The sequence below is a fragment of the Arachis hypogaea genome, chromosome 6, assembly GCF_003086295.3.
Source record: "Arachis hypogaea cultivar Tifrunner chromosome 6, arahy.Tifrunner.gnm2.J5K5, whole genome shotgun sequence".
Classification (NCBI taxonomy): Eukaryota; Viridiplantae; Streptophyta; class Magnoliopsida; order Fabales; family Fabaceae; genus Arachis; species Arachis hypogaea.
In genome coordinates, this window is record NC_092041.1 from 48,977,851 (window position 1) to 49,004,198 (window position 26,348).

At 38.8% G+C, this 26,348-nt stretch overlaps 2 non-coding genes across 2 annotated transcripts; one reads left to right on the forward strand and one right to left on the reverse strand.

Annotated features, from left to right (window-relative positions):
* Positions 1-253: 253 nt before the first annotated feature.
* On the forward strand, positions 254-361 carry LOC112700352 (small nucleolar RNA R71). Its single transcript, XR_003153260.1, has one exon. It is a non-coding gene; the product is annotated as a small nucleolar RNA R71 (small nucleolar RNA).
* Positions 362-10,691: 10,330 nt separating this feature from the next.
* LOC112700121 (small nucleolar RNA R71) lies at positions 10,692-10,795 on the reverse strand. The gene has a single exon (XR_003153040.1). It is a non-coding gene; the product is annotated as a small nucleolar RNA R71 (small nucleolar RNA).
* Positions 10,796-26,348: the final 15,553 nt, after the last annotated feature.

Consider the following 26,348-nt stretch of genomic DNA (forward strand, 5'->3'; position numbering starts at 1 on the left):
ATATTTTATTCTGAGCCAATATGGCATTCAGAGTGTCAATCTCAAGAACTCCTTTCTTTTGATTAGTCCCATTGTTCACAGAATTCCTTTCAGAAGTGTACATGAATTGGTTATTTGCAACCATTTCAATCAGCTCTTGAGCTTCTGTAGGCGTCTTCTTCAGATGAAGAGATCCTCCAGCAGAGCTATCCAAAGACATCTTGGACAGTTCAGACAGACCATCATAGAAAATACCTATGATGCTCCATTCAGAAAGCATATCAGAGGGACACTTTCTGATCAATTGTTTGTATCTTTCCCAAGCTTCATAGAGGGATTCTCCTTCCTTCTGTCTGAAGGTTTGGACTTCCACTCTAAGCTTACTCATTTGAGGTGGAAAGAACTTTGCCAAGAAGGCATTGACTAGCTTTTCCCAAGAGTTCAGGCTTTCTTTAGGTTGTGAGTCCAACCATGTCCTAGCTCTGTCTCTCACAGCAAAAGGGAATAGCATAAGTCTGTAGACCTTAGGGTCAACCCCATTAGTCTTGACAGTGTCACAGATTTGCAAGAACTCAGCTAAGAACTGATGAGGATCTTCCAATGGAAGTCCATGAAACTTGCAATTCTGTTGCATTAGAAAAACTAATTGAGGCTTAAGCTCAAAGTTGTTTGCTCCAATGGCAGGGATAGAGATGCTTCTCCCATAGAAGTCGGGAGTAGGTGCAGTAAAGTCACCCAGCACCTTCCTTGCATTGTTGGCATTGTTGTTGTTTTCGGCTGCCATGTCTTCTTCTTCTTTGAAGATTTCTGTTCGGTCCTCTACAGAGAGTTGTGCCTTAGCTTCTCTTAGCTTTCGCTTCAAGGTCCTTTCAGGTTCAGGATCAGCCTCAACAAGAATGCTTTTGTCTTTGCTCCTGCTCATATGAAAGAGAAGAAAACAGGAAAATATGGAATCCTCTAAGTCACAGTATAGAGATTCCTTGAGGAGTCAGAGGAAAAGAAAAATGGAAGACAGAGGTAGAAAATTCGAACTTATCAAGAAAGATGGAGTTCGAATTGTGTATTAAGGAATAGTGTTAGTCCATAAATAGAAGGATGTGAGAAGAGGGGAAGAAATTTTCGAAAATTAAGTAAAAGATTTTGAAAACATTTTGAAAAACTTTAAGAATTTTCGAAAACCATGATTGAGAAAGAAGTAAAGTGATTTTTTGAAACAAATTTTGAAATTAGAAATCAAAGAGATTTGATTGAAAACTATTTTGAAAAAGATGTGGTTAAAAAGATATGATTGATTTTAAAAAGATGTGATTGAGAAGATATGATTTGAAAAACATTTTAAAAAAAAAGATTTGATTTTAAAAATTAATGACTTGGCTATCAAGAAAAGATGTGACTCAAACATTAAACCTTTCTCAACAGAAAAGGCAACATTCTTGAAATGTTGAATCAAATCATTAATTGATAGCAAGTATTTTTGAAAATAGAAAGAAATTGATTTTGAAAAAGATTTGATTGAAAAGATATGATTTGAAAAAGATTTGATTTTGAAAAACTTTGAAAACTTGAAAAAAATTTGCCTTGAAAACAAAATCTTCCCTCTTGTGCCATCCTGGCGTTAAACGCCCAGAATGGTGCACATTCTGGCGTTTAACGCCCAAAATACTACCCTTTTGGGCGTTAAACGCCCAGCCAGGCACCCTGGCTGGCATTTAAACGCCAGTCTGTCTTCTTCACTGGGCATTTTGAACGCCCAGCTTTTTCTGTGTGATTCCTCTGCAGTATGTTCTGAATCTTCAATTCTCTGTATTATTAACTTGAAAAGACACAAATTAAAAATATTTTTGGATTTTTAATAATAAGGAATAATCAAAATGCAACTAAAATCAAATAACAATGCATGCAAGACACCAAACTTAGCAGTTTGTATACTACTGACACTAACAAAATGAGAATGCATATGAGGCACATAAAACACTCAAGTCAAGAGAATTCAAAGATCAGAGCAAGTAAATCATCAAGAATAACTTGAAGACCACTTAAGACACATGAATGAATGCACTAAGAATAGAAACATGCAATTGACACCAAACTTAACATGAGACACTAAACTCAAACAAGAAACATAAAATATTTTTGGTTTTTATGATTTTGTAAAGTTTTTTTTTGTGGTATTTTTGAAAATTAAGTGGAAAAGAAAATAAAGGTATCAAAATTCTTGATGAGAATTCCAGGAATCATTGCAATGCTAGTCTAAGACTTCGGTCCAGGAATTAGACATGGCTTCATAGCCAGCCAAGCTTTCAAAGAAAGCTCCGGTCCAAAACACTAGACATGGCCAATGGCCAGCCAAGCCTTAGCAGATCACTGCTCCAACAGTAAGATTGATAGAAATCAACAAGCTCTTGTGATGATAAGTTGAAACCTTAGTCCAATAAAATTAGACATGGCTTCATAGCCAGCCAGACTTCAACAGATCATCATGAAACTCTAGAATTCATTCTTAAGAACTCTGAAGAAAAATACCTAATCTAAGCAACAAGATGAACCGTCTGTTGTCCAAACTCAACAATCCCCGACAACGGCACCAAAAACTTGGTGCACGAAATTGTGATCAATACTTTTCACAACTCAAATAATCCCCGGTAATGAATCCAAAAACTTGGTGTTCAATACCATGGCATAAACACAACTTCGCACAACTAACCAGCAAGTGTACTGGGTCATCCAAGTAATAAACCTTACGCGAGTAAAGGTCGATCCCACAGAGATTGTTGGTATGAAGCAAGCTATGGTCACCTTGTAAATCTTAGTCAGGCAAACTCAAATGGATATGGGTGATATACGAATAAAACATAAAGATAAAGATAAAGATACTTATGTAATTCATTGGTGGGAATTTCAGATAAGCGCATGAAGATGCTGTGTCCCTTCCGTCTCTCTGCTTTCTTACTGTCTTCATCCAATCCTTCTTACTCCTTTCCATGGCAAGCTTATGCAAGGGTTTTACCGTTGTCAGTGGCTACCTCCCATCCTCTCAGTGGAAATGTTCAACGCACCCTGTCACGGCACGGCTATCCAGCTGTCGGTTCTCGATCATGTCTGAATAGAATCCAGTGATTCTTTTGCGTCTGTCACTAACGCCCCACAATCGCGAGTTTGAAGCACGTCACAGTCATTCAATCATTGAATCCTACTCAGAATACCACAGACAAGGTTAGACCTTCCGGATTCTCTTGAATGCCGCCATTAGTTCTAGCCTATACCACGAAGACTCTGATCTCACGGAATGGCTGGCTCGGTTGTCAGGCGAGCGCTCGGTTGTCAGGCGATCAACCATGCATCGTGTATCAGGAATCCAAGAGATATTCACCCAATCTAAGGTAGAACGGAGGTGGTTGTCAGTCACACGTTCATAGGTGAGAATGATGATGAGTGTCACGGATCATCACATTCATCAAGTTGAAGAACAAGTGATATCTTAGAACAAGAACAAGCGGAATTGAATAGAAGAACAATAGTAATTGCATTAATACTCGAGGTACAGCAGAGCTCCACACCTTAATCTATGGTGTGTAGAAACTCCACCGTTGAAAATACATAAGAACAAGGTCTAGGCATGGCCGTGAGGCCAGCCTCCCAATGATCTAAGATAGCATAAGGACAAGGATAGCTACCAAGATGAAAATACAATAGAAAAAGGTCCTATTTATAAAGAACTAGTAGCCTAAGGTTTACAAAGATAAGTAAATGACATAAAAATCCACTTCCGGGCCCACTTGGTGTGTGCTTGGGCTGAGCATTGAAGCATTTTCGTGTAGAGACTCTTCTTGGAGTTAAACGCCAGCTTTTGTGCCAGTTTGGGCGTTTAACTCCCATTCTTGTGCCAGTTCCAGCGTTTAACGCTGGGAATTCTGAGGGTGACTTTGAACGCCGGTTTGGGCCATTAAATCTTGGGCAAAGTATAGACTATCATATATTGCTGGAAAGCCCAGGATGTCTACTTTCCAACGTCGTTGAGAGCGCGCCAATTGGGCTTCTGTAGCTCCAGAAAATCCACTTCGAGTGCAGGGAGGTCAGAATCCAACAGCATCTGCAGTCCTTTTCAGTCTCTGAATCAGATTTTTGCTCAGGTCCCTCAATTTCAGCCAGAAAATACCTGAAATCACAGAAAAACACACAAACTCATAGTAAAGTCCAGAAAAGTGAATTTTAACTAAAAACTAATAAAAATATACTAAAAACTAACTAAATCCTACTAAAAACATACTAAAAGCAATGCTAAAAAGCGTACAAATTATCCGCTCATCAGTGACGTTTCAGATTCGTCCTCGGAAAGGACTAACTGACACCGAGCTTGCCTTATACGTGAAATAGTTCTTTCAATCTCAAGGTTAAATACTGGCAAGCTTGGATCAGGAAGTGAACACGTCATTCAATAAAAGAAACATGCAGCTCATAGTAGCAAAATAAAAAGAAAAATGCAATTAAATAAATTCCAATCAATAAATTAGCACACTGTTGCAACTCCCTGGTAACGGCGCCAAAAATTGATGTAGGCAGAAATTGGCAGATTAATAATTAATTAGAAAAGTGGCGTTGCAAGTACAGTTCTTAACCGGCGAAAATTCACTTATCAATTTAGAAAAGAGTTGTCACAATTTTTAGAAATAAAATACTGGGAGTATGAGTCCCAGGTCGTCTCCCAATGAGTTGCACGAAAATGTGCTATTTTATCAATCAAAGGTTTTCCGAATGGATTTTGAGTTTGATTAACAGAAAATTAAATTAGAGTATTTGTATGATTTAAATAAAAATCTTGACCGGGAGAAGATTAATTGGAAGTTCTATCCTTGTTGGAATTTTGTCAAGATCAATTAATAATTAGTCATTGTTTTCATTTAGTCAACCCTCAACGAATGAAGGAAAGTCAAATTAAAAGTCAACTTCTATTCACAAGTCCTAATCCTCTCCCTTGGGAAGGATTAGAGTTAGTGACTAACAAGCCAACCAATAATGAACCAATTACAATTGAACTCTTGAGTATTCCAACTCAAGGTTCTCCTCTTAATCAACTCCCAATCAAGTTGGGGAACTACTCCATCATCATAAATAATGACTTCACAAAATTAATGGGGAAAATAAAAAGATACATAATAAACAATATTCAAAGAGATTAATTAAAAGTAAAAATAGTCTTGTGTTAATGAACTCTAAAAATAATCAATGTCAACTCTGGACAATTTATGAATATGGGAGAGTAAATGAAAAGTAAATAACAAACTATAATGACCAGTTCCGGAGGTAGACTCTTCTCAAAAGCCAAAGCCAAAAATTCTTCAAATCCTAAATTATGAATGTAAAAAGAGAAACCTAGGGGAGGAGTAAAATCAGATCTAAAAAACTAGAAATTATGCGGAATGAATTCTCTTTCGTCTCTGCATGTTCCCTGGCTCTAATCTGTGTTTCTGGACCGAAAACTGGGTCAAAATGCGGCCCAGAATCTATGCAGCGACTTCTGCAATTATGCAAACTGCGCATGTCACGCGACCGTGTCGTCCACGCATTCGCATCACTTAGCGTTTTCTGTGCAAAGCGTGCGCATTGTCCACGCATTCGCTTCACTCGTGCAGCTTCCAATCCACGCGGTCGCATTAGGCATGCAAGCGCGTCACTGTGATTTCCTCCATTTCGCACGGCTGCGTGAGCTATGCGCCCGCGTCACTTCTCGTTGGTCATCTCCTCAATTCCTTGTGTTCCTTCTATTTTTGCAAACTTCCTCTCCATTCCTTACGCCATTCCTGCCCTATGAAGTCCAAAACACTTAACATACAGATCACGGCATCGAATGGTACGAAGGAAAATAGAAATATACAATTAAAAGATCTTTAGGAAGCAAGTTTTCAATCATAGAATATTTTTAGGAAGGAATTGTAAATACATGCAAATTATATGAATAAGTGGGTGAAGACTTGATAAAACCACTCAATTAAATACAATATAATTCATAAAATAATGGTTTATCAAGCACATCTTCAGCAATTCCAACCACTGTGATTATGCTTTTATCTGCCAAAACAAAATGAGCCGCAAACCTTTTTAAGGGAGGGAGCCTCAAAGCATCATATACAGACAATGGCAAAATGCTAACACACGCTCCTAAGTCACACATGCAGTCAAAAAATGTTACACCATCAATAGTACAGCTAACCATGCATGGACCCGGATCACTACATTTTTCTGGTATATTACCCATTAAAGCAGATATAGAGCTACCTAAAGGAATAGTTTCTAATTCATTAATTTTATCCTTATGCATGCACAAATATTTTAGGAATTTCGCATATTTAGGTACTTGCTGAATAGCATAAAAAATGGGAAAAGTTACCTCAACCTTTTTGAAGATTTCTACCATTTTGGGATCGAGCTCTATCTGCTTTCTAGACTTCCTTGCAAGGTGTGGAAAGGGGATACGGATGGCATCTCTTGTAGCTTCAGCTTCCTTTGGTGTGCTATTCTCTTGTTGAGTTGCTTCTTCTTCAACCATTTCTTGTACTTCCTCTTCTTCAGCATCTTCTACCTCAACAACATCTTCAACTTGAATGTTCTCCTTTGAGCTTGGGTCCTCATGACTCCTCTCTTGCAGAGTGATTTCGGACCTCAAAGTGATGGGATTGATGCCGCCTTTGGGATTGGGTAAAGGCTGAGAAGGAATGGCACTGGAGCTTGAAGGTCGATTGTTGGAGACAATTAGTGAATCCATCCGAGATACGAGAGCTTGTAAAATAGCAGTCAGACCATTCATGGTAGAGTTAAGTGTATTCTGAATGTCTTGGTGTCCTTTTGTCATAGTGTAAATTATCTCATCATTAGAAGAAGAAGGTGGGTAAGTGATCTAAGGGGCCTGCTGTTGGTTGTTCTGAGGCACTTGGGACTGCTGATGAGCGGATAATTTATACGCTTTTTGGCATTGTTTTTACGTAGTTTTTAGTATGATCTAGTTACTTTTAGGGATGTTTTCATTAGTTTTTATGATAAATTCACATTTCTTGACTTTACTATGAGTTTGTGTGTTTTTCTATGATTTCAGATATTTTCTGGCTGAAATTGAGGGACCTGAGCAAAACTTTGATAAGAGACTGACAAAGGACTGCTGATGCTGTTGGAATCTGACCTCCCTACACTCAAAATGAATTTTCTGGAGCTACAGAACTCCAAATGGCACACTCTCAATGGCGTTCGAAAGTATACATCCAGAGCTTTCCAGCGATATATAATAGTCCATACTTTATTTGAGATTTGATGACGTAAACTAGCGTGCAATGCCAGTTCCATGCTGCATTCTGGAGTCAAACGCCAGAAACACGTCACAAACCAGAGTTGAACGCCCAAAACACGTTACAACTTGGCGTTCAACTCCAATGGAAGCCTCAGCTTGTGGATAGATCAAGCTCAGCCCAAGCACACACCAGTGGGCTCCGAAAGTGAATTTATGCATCAATTACTTACCTCTGTAAACCCTAGTAGCTAGTTTAGTATAAATATAAATTTTTACTAGTTTATTAGAAATCTTTTGATTGTATTATTCAATCTTTGGATGTTTAGCTCTTAGATCTGGGGTTGGCCATTCGGCGATGCCTGGACCTTTCACTTATGTATTTTCAACGGTGGAGTTTCTACACACCATAGATTAAGGGTGTGGAGCTCTATTGTACCTCAAGTTTTAATGCAATTACTACTATTTTCTATCCAATTCAATTTATTCCTGTTCTAAGATATTCGTTGCACTTCAACTTGATGAATGTGATGATCTGTGACACTCATCATCAGTCTCACCTATGAACGCTCATGACTGACAACCACTTCCGTTGTACCTTAGACCAGGCGCATATCTCTTGGATTCCTTGATCAGAATCTTCGTGGTATAAGCTAGAAGTGATGGCGGCATTCATGGGAATCCGGAAAGTCTAACCTTGTCTGTGGTATTCTGAGTAGGATTTCGGGATTGAATGACTGTGACGAGCTTCAAACTCCTAAAGGCTGGGTGTTAGTGACAGACGCAAAAGAATTACTGGATTCTATTCCAACCTGATTGAGAACCGACAGATGATTAGCCGTGTTGTGACAGAGCATTTGGACCATTTTCACTGAGAGGATGGGATGTAGCCATTGACAACGGTGATGCCCTACATACAGCTTGCCATAGAAAGGAGTGATGAAAAACTAGAAGGAAGAAGTAGGAAAGCAGAGATTCAGAAGGAACACAGCACCTCCATACACCTATTTGAAATTCCCACTATTGAATTACATGAGTAACTATCTTTATTTTCTGTTTATTTTATTATCTTTATTTAAACCAATAATCTCCTAATCCAGTTAAATCCGCGTGACTGGGATTTACAAGACGACCATAGCTTGCTTCATACCAACAATCTTTGTGGGATCGACCCTTACTCACGTAAGGTATTACTTGGACGACCCAGTGCACTTGCTGGTTAGTTGTGCGCAGTTGTGACAAAGTGTGATTCACGTTTGAGAGCACCAAGCCTTTGGAGCCATTGTTGATGATCACAATTTCGTCCACCAAGTTTTTGGCGCCGTTGCCGAGGATTGTTCGAGTATGGACAATTGACGGTTCATCTTGTTGCTCAGATTAGGTAATTTTCTTTTTATTTTCCTTTCAAAAAAAGTTTTCAAAAATCTTTCAAAAATTTTTTCTTTATTTTCGTTTTTCAAAAATATAATTTTCGAAAAAAATAATAAAAATACAAAAAAATCATAAAATCATAAAAACCAAAAATATTTTGTGTTTCTTGTTTGAGTCTTGAGTCAATTTTTAAGTTTGGTGTCAATTGCATGCTTTAAAAATTTTTCTTGCATTTTTCGAAAATTCATGCATTCATGGTGTTCTTCATGATCTTCAAGTTGTTCTTGACAAGTCTTCTTGTTTGATCTTGATGTTTTCTTGTTTTGTGTTGTATATTGTTTTTCATATGCATTTTTGCATTCATAGTGTCCATGCATTAAAGAATTCTAAGTTTGGTGTCTTGCATGTTTTCTTTGCATAAAAAATTTTTCAAAAATATGTTCTTGATGTTCATCATGATCCTCAAAGTGTTCTTGGTGTTCATCTTAACATTCATAGTGTTCTTGCATGCATAATTGGTTTTGATCCAAAATTTTCATGTTTTGGGTCATAATTGTGTTTTTCTCTCTCATCATTAAAAATTTAAAAATCAAAAAAATATCTTTTCCTTATTTTTCTCCAAAATTTCAAAAATTTGAGTTGACTTGGTCAAAAAAATTTTAAAATTAGTTGTTTCTTACAAGTCAAGTCAAATTTTCAATTTTAAAAAAATCTTATCTTTTTAAAACTTTTTCAAAAATTAAATCTTTTTCATTTTTCTTATTAATTTTCGAAAATTCTTTAAAATGTTTTTCAAAAAAAATATTTTTCTTAATTTTATCTTAATTTTCGAAAATTATGCTAACAATTAATATGATTGATTCAAAAATTTGAAGTTTGTTACTTTCTTGTTAAGAAAGGTTCAATCTTTAAATTCTAGAACCATATCTTTTAGTTTCTTGTTAGTTAAGTAATTAATTTTAATTTTAAAAATTAAATCTTTTTCAATCCTATCTTTTTATCATATCTTCTTATCTTATCTTTTTATCATATCTTTTTCAAAAATTTATCTTTTTCAAAAATTTGATTTGAAAATAACTTATCTAATTTCTTATCTTCTTATCTTTTCAAATTTGATTTTAATATCTTTTTCAACTAACTATTTGACTTTTTCTTTGTTTCTTATCTTTTTCAAAACCACCTAACTACTTTTCCCTCTTTAATTTTCGAAAATATCTCATCTCTTTTTCAAAAATTCTTTTTAATTGTTTTAAATTTTAATTTTAATTATATCTTATCTTTAATTTTCGAAAATCATTAACTACTTTTTCAAAATTATTTTCGAATTCTCCCTCTCTTCTCTTCTTCTATTTATTTATTTATTTACTAACACTTTTCTTCACCTCTCTTCATCTCCAATCACTGCCTCTATCCTCACCCTTGTGATTAGATTCTCCACTCTTATTCCTTTCTTCTTCTACTAATAATAAGGATCTTCTTTGTCCAGATATAGAGGATTCCTCTTCTTTTTTCTTTTTCTCTTCTCTTTTATATGAGTAGGAATAAGAAAAAAGGCATCGTTGTTGAAGCTGATCCAGAACCTGAAAGGACTCTAAAAAGGAAACTAAAAGAAGCTAAATTACAACAATCCATAGGCAACCTTTCTGAAATTTTCGAACAAGAGAAGGAGATGACAGCCGAACCCAACAACAATAATGCAAGGAGGATGCTTGGTAATTTCACTAAACCAACGTCCAAGTTTGATGGAAGAAGCATCTCAATTCCTACCATTGGAGCAAATAATTTTGAGCTGAAACCTCAATTAGTTACTTTGATGCAACAGAACTGCAAGTTTCATGGACTTCCATCTAAAGATCCTTATCAGTTTTTAACTGAGTTCTTGCATATTTATGAGACTGTTAAGACAAATGGAGTAGATCCTGAAGTCTACAGGCTCATGCTTTTCCCTTTTGCTGTAAGAGACAGAGCTAGAACATGGTTGGACTCACAACCTAAAGATAGCCTGGACTCCTGGGATAAGCTGGTCACGGCCTTCTTGGATAAATTCTTTCCTCCTCAAAAGTTAAGCAAGCTTAGAGTGGATTTTCAAACCTTCAAGCAAAAAGATGGTGAATCCCTCTATGAAGCTTGGGAAAGATACAAGCAGATGACCAAAAAGTGTCCTTCTGACATGTTTTTAGAATGGACCATATTAGATATATTCTATTATGGTCTATCTGAGTTTTCCAAAATGTCATTGTACCATTCTGCAGGTGGATCCATTCACTTAAAAAAAACGCCTGCAGAAGCTCAAGAACTTATTGAAATGGTTACAAATAACCAATTCATGTACACTTCTAAGAGGAATTCCGTGAATAATGGGACGCCTCAGATGAAGGGAGTTCTTGAAATTGATGCTCTGAATGCCATATTGGCTCAGAACAAAGTGTTGACTCAGCAAGTCAACATGATTTCTCAAAGTCTGAATGGATGGCAAAATGCATCCAACAGTGCTAAAGAGGCAGCTTCTGAAGAAGCTTATGATCCTGAGAACCCTGCAATAGAAAAGGTAAATTACATGGGTGAACCTTATGGAAACACCTATAATTCATCATAGAGAAATCATCCAAATTTCTCATGGAAGGATCAACAAAAGCCTCAACAAGGCTTTAATAATGGTGGAAGAAATAGGCTAAGCAATAACAAGCCTTTTCCATCATCTTCTCAGCAACAGACAGAGAATTCTGAGCAGAGCCCCTCTAATTTAGCAAATTTAGTTTCTAATCTGTCTAAGGCCATTTTAAGATTCATGAGTGAAAGAAGGTCCTCCATCAGAAATTTGGAGGCACAAGTGGGCCAGCTGAGTAAGAAAGCCATTGAAACTCCTCCCAGTATTCTCCCAAGCAATACAGAAGAGAATCCAAAAGGAGAGTGCAAGGCCATTGATGTAATCAATATGGCCGAATGCACAAGGGAGGAGAAGGACAAAAATCCTAGTGAGGAAGACCTCCTGGGACGTCTCTCAAACAAGAAGGAGTTCCCTATTGAGGACCTAAGGGAATCTGAGGCTCATATAGAGACCATAGAGATTCCACTAAATCTCCTTCTGCCATTCATGAGATCTGAAGACTATTCTTCCTCAGAAGAGGATGAAGATGTGACTGGAGAGCAAGTTGCTCAATATCTAGGAGCCATCATGAAGCTGAATGCCAAGTTGTTTGGTAATGAGACTTGGGAAGGTGAACATCCCTTGCTCATTAGTGAACTAGATACATGGGTTCATAAAACTTTACCTCAAAAGAGATAAGATCCTGGTAAATTCTTAATACCATGTACCATAGGCACCATGACCTTTAACAAGGCTCTGTGTGACCTGGGGTCAGGTATAAATCTTATGCCACTCTCTATAATGGAGAAACTGGGGATCATTGAGGTATAGCCTGCCTTATTCTCATTACAATTGGCAGACAAGTCAGTAAGACAAGCTTATGGATTAGTAGAGGACGTGTTGGTAAAGGTTAAAGGCCTTTACATTCCTGCTGATTTCATAATCTTAGACACTAGGAAGGAGGAGGATGAATGCATCATCCTTGGAAGACCTTTTCTAGCCACAGCAGAAGCTGTGATAGATGTTAACAGAGGAGAATTAGTCCTTCAATTGAATAGGGACTACCTTGTGTTTAAGGCACACGGCTATCCTTCTGTAACAAGGGAAAGTAAGCATGCAGAGCTTCTCTCAGTACAGAGTCAAACAGAGCCCCCACAGTCAAACTCTAAGTTTGGTGTTGGGAGGCCACAACCAAACTTTAAGTTTGGTATTGGGACTATACAACATTGACCTGATCACTTGTGTGGCTCCATGAGAGCCACTGTCAAGCTATTGACATTAAAGAAGCGCTTGTTGGGAGGCAACCCAATTTTTATTTATCTAATTTTATTTTTATTTAATTATTATTTTGTGTTTTAGTAGGTTCATGATCATGTGGAGTCACGAAAAAAATATTAAAATTAAAAACAGAATCAAAAATAGCAGAAGAAAAATCACACCTTGGAGGAAGGACCTACTGGCGTTTAAACGCCAGTAAGGAGCATCTGGCTGGCGTTCAACGCCAGAACAGAGCATGGAGCTGGCGCTGAACGCCAGAAACAAGCATGGAACTGGCGTTCAATGCCAGAAACATGCTGCAGTTGGGTGTTGAACGCCCAGGACATGCATCACCTAGGCGTTTAAACGCCAAAATTGCATGCAAAGGCATTGTACATGCCTAATTGGTGCAGGGATGTAAATCCTTGACACCTCAGGATCTGTGGACCTCACAGGATCATCTCAGGATCTGTGGACCTCACAGGATCCCCACCTACCTCACCCTCTTTCTCTCCATTCACGGTCATCCCTTCTGTTTTTCACCTCTCACATCCATCCATCTCTCTCCTTCTCCTCCATATCTTCTTCTTCTTCTTCTATTCTTTCTTCTTTTGCTCAAGGGCGAGCAACATTCTAAGTTTGGTGTGGTAAAAGCATAGCTTTTTGCTTTTCCATAACCATTGCTGGCACCTAAGGCTAGAGAAACCTCAAAAAAAAAAGAAGAAGAAAAAGCGAAGACAATTGCTTCCACCTCTGAGTCATAGGAGATGGAGAGATTCATCTCAAGGGTCTATAGCTCAATGGTAGAACATTTGACTGTAAATCAAGAGATCCCTGAGATACCTCAGGGGATACATTTTCCTCCACACAATTATTGGGAGCAACTAAAGGATAGGAGCACCAAAATCACTAGGGATCATGCAACAGAAGCAAGAAAGAGACATAGATAAGCTTAAAGAGCACCATTGGTTCTTCAAGAGGAGGACGCCACCCTCACTAAGGTGGACTCATTCCTTAATCTCCTTGCTCTTATTTTTCTGTTTTTTTATTTTTGTGCTTCATGTGTGTTTATGTTTTGTGTCTCTACCTCATGATCATTAGTATTTAGTAACTATGTCTTAAAGCTATGAATAATTCCATGAATCCTTCACCTTTCTTAAATGAAAAATGTTTCTAAATCAAAAGAACAAGAAGTACATAAGTTTCAAATTTATCCTTGAATTTGGTTTAATTATATTGATGTGGTGACAATACTTTTTGTTTTCTGAATGAATGCTTAAACAGTGCATATTTTTGATCTTGTTGTTTATGAATGTTAAAATTGTTGGCTCTTGAAAGAATGATGAACAAAGAGAAATGTTATTGATGATCTGAAAAATCATAAAATTAATTCTTGAAGCAAGAAAAAGCAGTGAAAAACAAAAGCTTGCGAAAAAAAATATGGCAAAAAAATAGAAAGAAAAAGAAAAAGCAAGTAGAAAAAGCCAATAGCCCTTAAAACCAAAAGGCAAGGGTAAAAAAGATCCAAGGCTTTGAGCATCAATGGATAGGAGGGCCCAAGAAAATAAATCCAGGCCTAAGCGGCTAAATCAAGCTGTCCCTAACCATGTGCTTGTGGCATGCAGGTCCAAGTGAAAAGCTTGAGATGAGTGGTTAAAGTTGTAATCCAAAGCAAAAAGAGTGTACTTAAGAGCTCTAGACACCTCTAATTGGGGACTCTAGCTGAAGCTGAGTCACAATCTGAAAAGGTTCACCCAGTTATATGTCTGTGGCATTTATGTATCTGGTGGTAATACTGGAAAACAAAGTGCTTAGGGCCACGGCCAAGACTCATAAAAGTAGCTGTGTTCAAGAATCAACAAACTTAACTAGGAGAATCAATAACACTATCCGAAATTCTAAGTTCCTAGAGAAGCCAATCATTCTGAACTTCAAAGAAAAAAGTGAGATGCCAAAACTGTTCAGAGGCAAAAAGCTACAATTCCCGCTCATCTAATTAGAATTAATATTCATTGATATTTTAGAATTTATAGTATATTCTCTTCTTTTTATCCTAATTGATTTTCAGTTGCTTGGAGACAAGCAACAATTTAAGTTTGGTGTTGTCATGAGCGGATAATTTATACGCTTTTTGGCATTATTTTTAGGTAGTTTTTAGTATGATCTAGTTACTTTTAGGGATGTTTTCATTAGTTTTTCTGCTAAATTCACATTTCTAGACTTTACTATGAGTTTGTATGTTTTTCTGTGATTTCAGGTATTTTCTAGCTGAAATTGAGGGACCTGAGCAAAACTCTGATAAGAGGCTGACAAAGGACTGCTGATGCTGTTGGAATCTGACCTTCCTGCACTCGAAATGGATTTTCTGGAGCTACAGAATTTCAAATGGCGTGCTCTCAACGGATTTGGAAAGTAGACATCTAGAGCTTTCCAGCGATATATAATAGTTCATACTTTATTCGAGATTTAATGACGTAAACTGGAGCGCAACGCCGGTTCCATGCTGCATTCTGGAGTCAAACGCCAGAAACACGTCACGAACCAGAGTTGAACGCCCAAAACACGTTACAACTTGGCAATCAACTCCAAGAGAAGCCTCAGCTCGTGGATAGATCAAGCTCAGCCCAAGCACATACCAAGTGGGCCCCAGAAGTGAATTTATGCATCAATTACTTACCTCTGTAAACCCTAGTAGCTAGTTTAGTATAAATAGAACTTTTTACTAGTTTATTAGAAATCTTTTGATTGTATTATTCAATCTTTGGATGTTTAGTTCTTAGATCTGGGGGCTGGCCATTCGGCCATGCCTGGACCTTTCACTTATGTATTTTCAACGGTGGAGTTTCTACACACCATAGTTTAAGGGTGTGGAGCTCTGCTATACCTCAAGTTTTAATGCAATTACTACTATTTTCTATCCAATTTGATTTATTCCTGTTCTAAGATATTCGTTGCACTTCAACTTGATGAATGTGATGATCCATGGCACTCATCATCATTCTCCCCTATGAACGCGCGTGACTGACAACCACTTCCGTTCTACCTTAGACCGGGCGCATATCTCTTGGATTCCTTAATCAGAATTTTCGTGGTATAAGCTAGAATTGATGGCGGCATTCATGGGAATCCGGAACGTCTAACCTTGTCTGTGGTATTCTGAGTAGGATTTCAGGATTGAATGACGGTGACAAACTTCAAACTCCTGAAGGCTGGGCGTTAGTGGCAGATGCAAAAGAATTACTGGATTCTATTCCAACCTGATTGGGAACCGACAGATGATTAGTCGTGCTGTGACAGAGCATTTGGATCATTTTCACTGAGAGGATGGATGTAGCCATTGACAACGGTGATGCCCTACATATAGCTTGCCATAGGAAGGAGTGATGAAAAACTAGAAGGAAGAAGTAGGAAAGCAGAGATTCAGAAGGAACACAGCACCTCCATACACCTATCTGAAATTCCCACAATTGAATTACATGAGTAATTTTAGCTTTATTTTCTGTTTATTTTATTATCTTTATTTAAACCAATAATCTCTTAATCCAGTTAAATCCGCCTGACTGGGATTTACAAGATGACCATAGCTTGCTTCATACCAACAATCTCTGTGGGATCGACCCTTACTCACGTAAGGTATTACTTGGACGACCCAGTGCACTTGCTGGTTAGTTGTGCGGAGTTGTGACAAAGTGTAATTCACATTTGAGAGCACCAAGCCTTTGGAGCCATTGTTGATGATCACAATTTCGTCTACCAACTGCCTTTGGTGAGGTGCTCTGTAAGGCTAGTTTTGGTTCTGCTGTCTGTTGTTGTTGTTGTTGCTGTTCCACCTGTGATTTCCATTGTTATCTCTGCCTCCTCTATTGTAGTTGTCCCTCCATCCCTGGTTAGAGTTGTCTTGCCAACCTTGATTATGGTTTCCACCTTGGTTGTAATTGCCTCTTTGTTGATAGTATCCTTGATTCGGGCAGTCATAGAAATTATGAGTAGCTGCTAAGGTGTTATCTTCTTGTTGGAGCTGTGGACACTCATCAGTGTAATGAGTATAATCGGCACATATTCCGCATACTCTTTGAGGAACCAACTGTTGATTATGTTGTGATGGAGGGCTGAGGTTGTTGTTGATTCAGCTGTATCTGCTTCAGTAGGTTCGTTATCTCACACAGAGTCTGTGTGAGAGCAGTAGTCTCACTGCTAGAGGAAACCTCTGTAATAGCCTTGGGATGGTTGTTCCTGTGCCTAACATTTCGAGTGGACTCAGCTAGGTCGCTGATCAGTTGCCACGCTTCATCTGCGGTCTTGTACTTTTTTAGAGAACCATTACTCGCACCATCTAATGTAATCTTATCCTGAGGCTTCATGCCTTGTGTGAAGTAGCTGATCAACACCAATTTGTCAATCATGTGGTGGGGGCATGCGTCCAGAAGATTCTTGAAGCGCTCCCAATACTCATAAAGAGTCTCTGATTCGCCTTGAATAATGCAAGAAATTTCTTTCCTCAGTCTATCAGTAACTTCAGCTGGAAAGTATTTTTCTGAGAATTCTCTTTTGAGCGTATCCCAGTTAGTAACAACTGCTTCAGATTAAGTGTAGTACCACTCCCTCGCGTTTCCCTCAAGAGAAAATGGGAAGGCGGTTAGCAGAATAGAAGTCTCATGTGCACCATGACGCCTAACAGTAGAACAGGCTATCTGAAAATCCCTGAGGTACTTTATAGGCTCCTGAGTAGGTAAGCCATGAAACTTAGGTATCAAGTTGATTAGCGCAGTCTTCAGTTCAAATTCTGCAGCCAGATTTGGGTGACGCACTTGATACGGTTGCAGTCTAAAGTCTGGAGCTCCTGCCTCCTAGAGAGTAGTCCTCTTGGGCTCCGCCATATTACCTGCACGTAAATCAACTGAGTCAGTAGAAGAGGAACTTGTTTCTTCCTCAAATGGCATTTCAGATTTGCCTTCAGATAAGACTGGCGAATTGGCAGTAACCACTTCACCACCCTCAGAGGTTAGCCTATGCCGAGCTTGCCTAATACGTGAAATAGTTCTTTCAATTTCAAGATCAAATGCGGCTAAGCTCGGATCAGGCAGTGAACGCATCATTCACTGAAAGAAACATACAGCTCATGGTAATAAAATAAAATAAAATATGCAAAAATTAAAAATATGTACACCAACTAATAATTTAGCACACTATTGCAACTCCCCGGCAACGGCATCAAAAATTGACGTGGCAGAAATTAGACGATCAAGAAATTAGTATAGAAGTAACGTTGCGAGTACAGTTCCTAATCGACAAAAATCCGCTTATCAATTTAGAAAGGGTTGTCACAATTTTAGAATAAAAATACTGGGAGTATGAATCCCAGGTCGTCTCCCAACGAGTTGACAAAAGAGTGTTATTTTATTAGTCAGGGGTTTTACAAGAAATTTTTGAGAGTTGAGGAACAAAAAATTTAATGATGGTAAATTAAAGCAATGTGAATTAAAAGCGATTTATATATTTTATGTAAAAGCCTTGACCGGGGGCAGATTATTTGGAAGTTCTATCCTTATTGGATTTTCCAAGTGGAATAGCAAAAGGTTTCTATTTTCACTTAGTTAACCCTTACTAAATAAAGGAAAGTCAAATGATTGAGCTAACTCTTATTCACAAGTCCTAATCCTCTCCCTTGGGAAGGATTAGCGTTAGTGCCTAGAGAGTTAGCAAACAACTTCCAATTTAACTAATCACTTGAGTATTCCAACTCAAGGATCTCCTTTTAATCAACCCCCAAATCAAGTTGGGAGTCTACTCCATAGACATGAATACTACGTTCACAGGCATATAAAGGGAATAAGAGGAAGACATGATAAATTGAATAATAACCAAAAATTGATTAAAAGTAAAAATAGTTCTTTGCATTAATAAATCCCCAAAATCATAAACATACGTATCTGAACAGGGTAAATGGGCAATTAAAAAGAGTAAAGGAATAAGGAAATAAACTAAAATAGCAACTTCAACGGATGTAGTAACTCTTCTGAATATCCCAAATCAAAAGCATAAAACTAGAAATCTATGAATGTGAAGAACCCTAGAGGAAGTGGTAATTTTTCTTTGAGATTCCAATCTAGAACTAAAACAATGCGAATGAGAATGTGTGTTGAGTATCTGCTTGTCCCCTGGCTCTAGTCTGTGTTTCTAGGCCGAAAACTGGGTCAAAACCTAGCCCAAAATCACCCCCAGCATTTTCTGCGATTTCTGCAGGTAGCACATGTCACGTACACGTCACTGGTCATCCTCGCGTGTCACGCGTACGTGTCAGGCATGCGCACGCGTTGCCGTGCGAACTCCGATTTACGCGTGCGCGTCAGGTACACACACGCGTCGCTCCTCGCTGGCTGTCTCCTTTAATTCTTATGCTCCTTCCATTTATGCAAGCTTCCTCTCCATCCTCTAAGCCATTTCTGCCCTATTAATCCTGAAAACACTTAACGCACAAATCACGGCATTGAATGGTATAAAGAGGAATTAAAATACACAATTTAAGGGCTTATGGAGCAAGTTTTCAATTGTAGAACAAAACTTGGAAGGAATTGTAAAACCATACAAATTATATGAATAAGTATGGTTTATCAAATATAGTGGTTTATCAAATATCTGTTTTAAAATTGTATCAAATAAGTATGCAGAGACATGATAAAAACCACTCAATTGATCACAAGATAAACCATAAAATAGTGGTTTATCAAATATCTGTTTCTGTTTATTACCGAGTGATCTCGAGTACTCGGCGGGTCGGGTGATGATGAGAAGGTAGATGGGTGAGACCCTAAGCTGACGTGGAGTGAAGACCAAGGTGTAAGCTGGAGACGCCGGAGGTGGTGTGACGAGGGGGTGGCCACCTGCAAGGACACTCCGACGATCAAGTCAGTGTCCGTACGAGTTGAAAGCCAAATTAGGTAAGATGATGTGTACCTTGGGAGGAGTGCTGACCTCTCCTCTTATATACTGTGCTGGGCGGGCCCAAAGATGACCTAGCCCACTGGCCAGGGTGCTTGTGAGCTGCCCTTTGTTCAGGTGGAAAAAATCAGACGTCAACCGAGTCGGGTACTAGGAACCGGCCCGTTGGATTTCCCTTGTAAGGGATAGTTTGGGGCCTGGTCGGGGGTGGTGTCCCTACCTGACGGCTAGTTGGGCTGGACTTGTGATGGTCCGTAACACAAAAGCAACGAGGGCAAGGATGATCAGCCGAGCAGGGTATTACTGGCCCACGATGATGTTGGACGCTCAGGAGTTCGTTAAAAAATGCAAGAAGTGCCAAGAAAATGTAAACTTCCACAAAGTCCCACCTGAGGAACTCAGTTCGATGATGGCACCCTATCATTTCGCCCAATGGAGAGTCGACCTCTTGGGGCCATTCCCACCCAGGCCAGGACAAGTAAAATACTTGATAGTAGCTATAGATTACTACACCAAATGGGTAGAAGCAGAATCACTAGCCAGCATATCTTCAGCAAATTGCCAGAAATTCATGCAGAGGCAAGTAGTCACAAGATTTGGATTCTCAGAATCCGTCATATCGGATAATGGGACACAATTCAATGATAAGAAATTCAAGGAATTCCTCTTAAGATTAGGAATAAAGCAAAAGTTCTCCTCGGTCGAACACCTTCAAAGTAATGGACAGGTGGAAGCAGCCAACAAAGTCATCTTAAAGAGGCTAAAGAAACGACTTGAAGACAAGAAGGGCTCATGGGCAGACGAGTTGGCCTCAGTCTATGGTCCTACAGAACCTCCCCCTAGTCACACCCTTCCGACTCAAATACGGGGTCGACCTAGTCATCCCAGTCGAGATAGGGGAACCAAGCCCAAGATTACTCCTTGGGGGAGGAAACGAGGCAATCGAGAAAGACTTTATTGACAAAACGAGACAGATGGCACACTTGATAGAAACAACAATTAAACAAAGGATAGCCCTAAGATATAACGGTAAAGTACTGAAGAGAAGCCTTGAGGAAGGTGACCTGGTCTTGCGACGTAACGACATAGGACCACCAACCCCAGGAGAAGGCAAGTTGGCTGCAAATTGGGAAGGACCTTACAGGGTAAAAGAAGTCCTAGGCAAAGGTTCATACAAGCTAGAAAAACTAGATGGAGGCAAGGTGCCGAGGACATGGAACATGGTAAACCTAAAAAGGTTCTACTCATAGGGGGAAGCGACCTGACGGCCTGGCAACACGACCATATCCACTTCAGCCTTCTTCCCCTGCTCAGACAACTTCGTCTTCAGAGACTCCTCCCGAGTCCTTGAATCTGTAAGGTCTTTTTAGGAGTTCAAAAGCTTCACTTCCATAGCATGATAATTTCCCAAGACAGGCTCCACCTTATTGGCAATAGCTGCTGCTCGAAGAAAACTGCAATAGATCCACCTCGCTATGCATGAAAACTTGTCTCTCAACAAATTTCCCTTCTGCAAGTATACCGAATTGTCGTCAAGTAAAACTCACAATAGAGTGAGGTCGAATCCCACAGGGATTGATTGATCAAGCAACTTTAGTTAGAAGAATATGCTAGTTGAGCTAAACAGAATTGAGATTGAGATGCAGAAATTTAAATGACTAGAAAGTAAATAATAGAAATTAAAGTGCAGAATCTTAAATGGGGAGTTGGGGTAATGAGCAGGAAATTAAATGGCAGAAAGTAAATAGAATGGGTAAGATCAGAAATGGGGAGATTATTGGGTTTAAGAGATGTTGCATTCTCCGGATCAAGTTCATTCTCATCTCTTCCTCAATCAATGCATTCATTAATCTCCTTGGCAATCTTAAGTGATTGGATCCTAATTCCTTGGCAATCCAATCTCTCTAAGCTTGAACAATTGCCCAATTCCTTGATTTAATTGCTCATGGGAAGAGATGAAAGTGTGTCACTGATTATATCACATGTATTTCCAAATCAAAGTGTTGGGAGGATTAAATGTCACAATATCCATCCAAACCCCAATTTGGTCCAACATGAGAAAGCATTTCTAGCATGATTTCCTCATCCCTTTTCCAAGGTTCAAAGGAGATCCAATTATGGAGAGTTTCTTTTCCAAGACAACTAACCAATTGAATTAAGATCGAAAGCTTTCTAGTAAGATAGAGAGAAAAGAAAGAAGAAGAAGAATGAAAACTATAATTGATCCATCAAATTACATCAGAGCTCCCTAACGCAATGAAAGGGGTTTAGTTGTTCATAGCTCTAGGAATGAAAAATGGCAGAAAAGAATAATCCATGCTAGAAGTACAGAATAGTAAATATGCAGAGAGTAGTTCCTAAAAGTGCTAAGCTTTTCTCTAGTTCAAAACTACTCCTATTTATACTACTCCTCATGATCTTCTAGTGAGTTCTTCAAGTCATGGATGTGGGCTTTGGACCTTGAGTTGAAGCAATTCTCATCTTTAGTGGGCCCAGCTTGTAGAGAAATATAAATTCAGCTTGGGCATTTAGTGAGATTAACGTTGGGTAATATTTTGAGTGCGAGAACGTTAGTGGCATTTACTTTTTCCACTAACGTTCCACCCTTATATTCCCACGTTAATTCCAACGTTAGAAATCTTAACGTGACTTCTAACGTTTCTTACTCAATCCTTGGCCAACGTTAATGGGACTCACCTTTCGCATTAACGTTGGCTTGTGCCCCTTTTCGCAAACGTTAATGGGAATCACTTTTCCCATTAACGTTGCTTGCCTCTTGCCCCTACGTTAGATTTCACGTTAGCTTGGCTAAAGTAGCTCTTAATGTGGGTCTCTATCACCTTCAAGAATGTTAGTGAAACTCACCTTTGTCACTAACGCTCCAATTGCCTTAAGTCTCTACGTTAGAACCCACGTTAACTAAGTTAACGTGGCTCTTAACGTAGTAATGAAGCCATCTCCCAACGTTAGTGACAAAAGTGAGTGTCACTAACGTTGGTTCTTTAAATTCAACTCCACGTTAACTCTCACGTTAACAATCTTAATGTGAGAGTTAACGTAGGCAATGCTAATGATCCAACGTTAGTGACAAAAGTGAGTGTCACTAATGTTGGCGTTATTGATCCTCTTCCACGTTAGAGTTCACGTTAACTAAGTTAACGTGACTCTTAACGTGGGGCATTGCCTAGTTTCCCAACGTTAGTGGTGTTCACTTTTACCACTAACGTTGAGGAGAAACCTTATTGGAGTTCACTTTTCTCGTTAACATGGAGTCCTCTTTTTCTTCTACGTTAAGTACCACGTTAACTTAGTCAACGTGGCTCTTAACGTAAGCTATGAATGGCTTCACAGGCATTATTGGTGATCACTTTTCTCATTAACGTTGCAAGCTCTTTGCCATCTCACGTTAGTAGTCACGTTAACTAAGTTAACGTGAATGCTAACGTGGTTCTTCCATGCTTCATTTGTCCTGAAATCAAGCAATTAAAGTGCATCAAAGCTCTAGCTAAAGTCATGAGATTATGCATCATCAAATTCTCATGCAATTCTGGCAAAAATTTCATGAAATCATGCAAAATTCGCAATAGTTGCTTAAATGAAGGTGTAAGTGTATTTTCACCCAAAACATGCCTTATTCACTAGGAAAATGCATGAAACTACCCTAAAACAGTAAAGAAACGGTCAGTGAAACTGGCCTAGATGCCCTGGCATCACAACACCAAACTTACAGCTTGCTTGTCCCTAAGCAAGTACTGAAGTATAAGAAAAATGAAATGAAAGACAAGAAGATAAAATGGAAGTAGCATTCCTGGTTCATGGAGTTTCATGCATAGCAATTTAGGTTCTTTCCTTTTAGGTTTCAAGCCTTTATCAAATCCCTAGTCACTCCCTTGATTGCATCCCTTGAGGCTTCTTTCTTATTGATCCTTCTCTTCTTTTTTTCAAAGTTTATTTTTCCTTTTTCCTAGGTGCTTTGTAAGAGGGCGACTCTTTATGATAAGCTTTCAGCCAACACTCCCAAACCAGTTGGTTTTAGGGTGCTAGGTGTTAAGACACCCCTAAGGACTTACTCCCTCAAGTCTCTTTCCTTCATACATACACACCACAGGCACATGGTTTGTTATTCTTCTTTCTTGAGACCTTGGTGTCCAGCACCTCTTTGGGTTACTAAGTTCTCTGTAACAAGGGTTACTCTTGATAGTGGACTTTCAGCTGATAATCCCAGATTAGTTAATCCAAGTTACCAAGTGATAAGGCACCCTTAAGAGCTTATTCATCCAAGTATATCCCTTGTACATAAACACCACAGACACATGCCTCAATTTTGAAACCCTTGGTGCCTAGCATTGTTTCTTATTGTGTTTCCTTTCTTATTTTCACTTGTATTACTCTTTTTCTTTTCTTGTTGGGATCTTATTGGTTAGCTAGCCTCAAAGAATGTGTCTCAAACATAGGACTTAGGATGGATAGTTGCTTTCTTTCCTTTCTTGGTGAACCAACTTAGCTTACTAATCATCCTACCACAAACATTCAGAATGCACTTCACAAAATGACTCCACTCTTGTTCTTCCCATAACATTTTCTTTTTTTGATTAACTTAAAGAGACAAGCATACAAGTAAGAAGGATGAAAGTGAGCATTCAAGACATTAGGCTTAATAACATAAACCTAAGCAATGAAACTTAAATGCATAATTGAAAATCTTAAGCTACCATGGAAGCATGTTCTATTTCATATATGATTTTCCTTATATAAATCTTTGGAAAAGAAGGTAAACTAAGAAGGAACTTCACCACCTTTCACTTGTTGGTATGCTTATTCTCTTCTGCTCCCTTGGGATTCTCCTTGATTACTTGAGTCTCCATTCCCCTTGCGCTTCCCCATTAACTTTTTCCAGAAACCGGCATCCTCCATCTTCTTCTTTAATGCTTCCTTTTGCTGTTTTACCTTCCCTTCCTCTTGGAGCTTGATGATGCCATGAGTGAGGATCAGTTTGCGAAGATGGTGAAGGCTATGAGGGTGTATGTGAAGCTTTGGTGGAAAGTGATGTGTGTATGACCGAAAGGAGGAAATGAGAATGGTGAGCATGAGTGTGTATGGATAGGTTTGTGTAGAGGTTTAAATATGAAGATAGCAATTGATTGAAGGGTGTAGATTGATGATGGTGTTTGATAGTGGATGGTTGGGGTTTTGAGATTGAATGAGCACAAGGATCACCTCCTTTATGAGGGTCTTGGTTCGGTCCTCAAAATTGTCCACTCCCAATGTTGCATGGCAACACTTCCAAGGACATTCCCTATGAAGACAAGTATGAAATTCCCTTGGTGTAGTGGCCGAATCTCTTTTCCTCAATTGTCCTATCAAGTACCATCAATGTCCTTTTTGATTCCCTATATACGAAAAGTAAATGCAATGGGTTATTTAAAACTTTTTGGTGGGAAAAAAATGTGAACTAATAAAATATTTCTTTTTCTTTTTCTTTTGTTTCTATATGACTAAAGGTTTTCCATGAAAGCAAATTAATCAAACATTAAGCTTCCCATGCATGCATGTTGGTACACCAAACTTGTTTGTAATCACATGGTGCAACAAGTTTGGGGAATGAACTTTCCTCATAGGGTGTGTTCAAACCTCAATTGATGTGTTCGAACACCAAACTTATCATGTACTATACGTTGTATGTAGAGGAACTTTATATAGTTGTCAAGATTGATTTGAACTTCCATGAAAATTGCCTTATTGCTATTATTAGAAAATTAAGATAAGAGTTATAGAGCATGGGTTGCCTCCCATGAAGCGCTTCTTTAACGTCATTAGCTTGACGATTGTCCCTTGTCAAGGTGGTTGATAATGCTTGAAGTCCTCCCCTCTTGCAGTGTGTTTGCTACCAGTGGAATTGTTGAGAAGTTCGTCTCTTGGGGAGAAGTCTTCTGTAGGTATCTTTCTCCTTCTCCATCTCCTTGGAACTTTCTTCTTTGTTTTCATTGATGCTGTCTTGTTTTCTACGGATTCTTTTTCTAGGGGATTCTTGTTATTGATCTTGCATGACTCTGATGGTTCTGGTTCCCCTTGGATCATCCTTGAACATGGTTCTTCTTGACTATATGGCTTCCCAACTAATAGGGCTTCCAAGTGTGTTGTTTGTGCTTCCTTGTTTGGCTCCTCCATCAACTTATTGTCTTCATGATCTGCTTCTTGTGAGGGTTTAAAGACATTGAAAGTGAGCTACTCATCATGTATTCTCAATACTAACTCTCCTCATTCTACATCTATGAGTGCTCTAGTAGTGGCTAGGAAGGGTCTTCCCAGAATGATGGGATAAATAGGATTCTCATCCATTTCCAAAACAACAAAATCTGTGGGAAGATAGTAGCTCCCAACCTTTACCAGCACATTTTCAACCACCCCTACTGCTTGTTTTTTAGTTTTGTTAGCCAATCTGATAATTACATCAGTAGGAGTTAGTTCATTGATTTGAAGCTTCTTCATGAGGGAGAGAGGCATTAGGTTGATGCTTGCTCCCAAGTCACAAAGCCCTTTGTCAATCCTTGTTTCTCCTATGGCACAAGGAATGTGGAAACTCCCTGGATCCTCCTTCTTTGTGGGTGGCCTTGGTTGAATGAGAGCACTACAATCTCTGTTCATCTTGATTGTTTGTCCACCCTTCAATGGACTCTTTCTGGCTAGTAGCTCCTTAATATACTTGATGTAGAAGGGCATCTGTTGGAGGGCTTTAATGAATGGTATATTTACATCTAGAGATACAAACATATCAAGAAACCTTGAGTACATTCTCCCTACTACACCACCTTTAAGCCTGTGGGGAAAAGGTGCATATGGGTTCAGCACCTCCTTCTTCTTTAGCTCTTCCTTAGATGTAAGCTGAGTTGCACAGCTTCCTTCCTCCTGGCTTACCTTTTGGTTATTTTGGAGGTGTTCTAC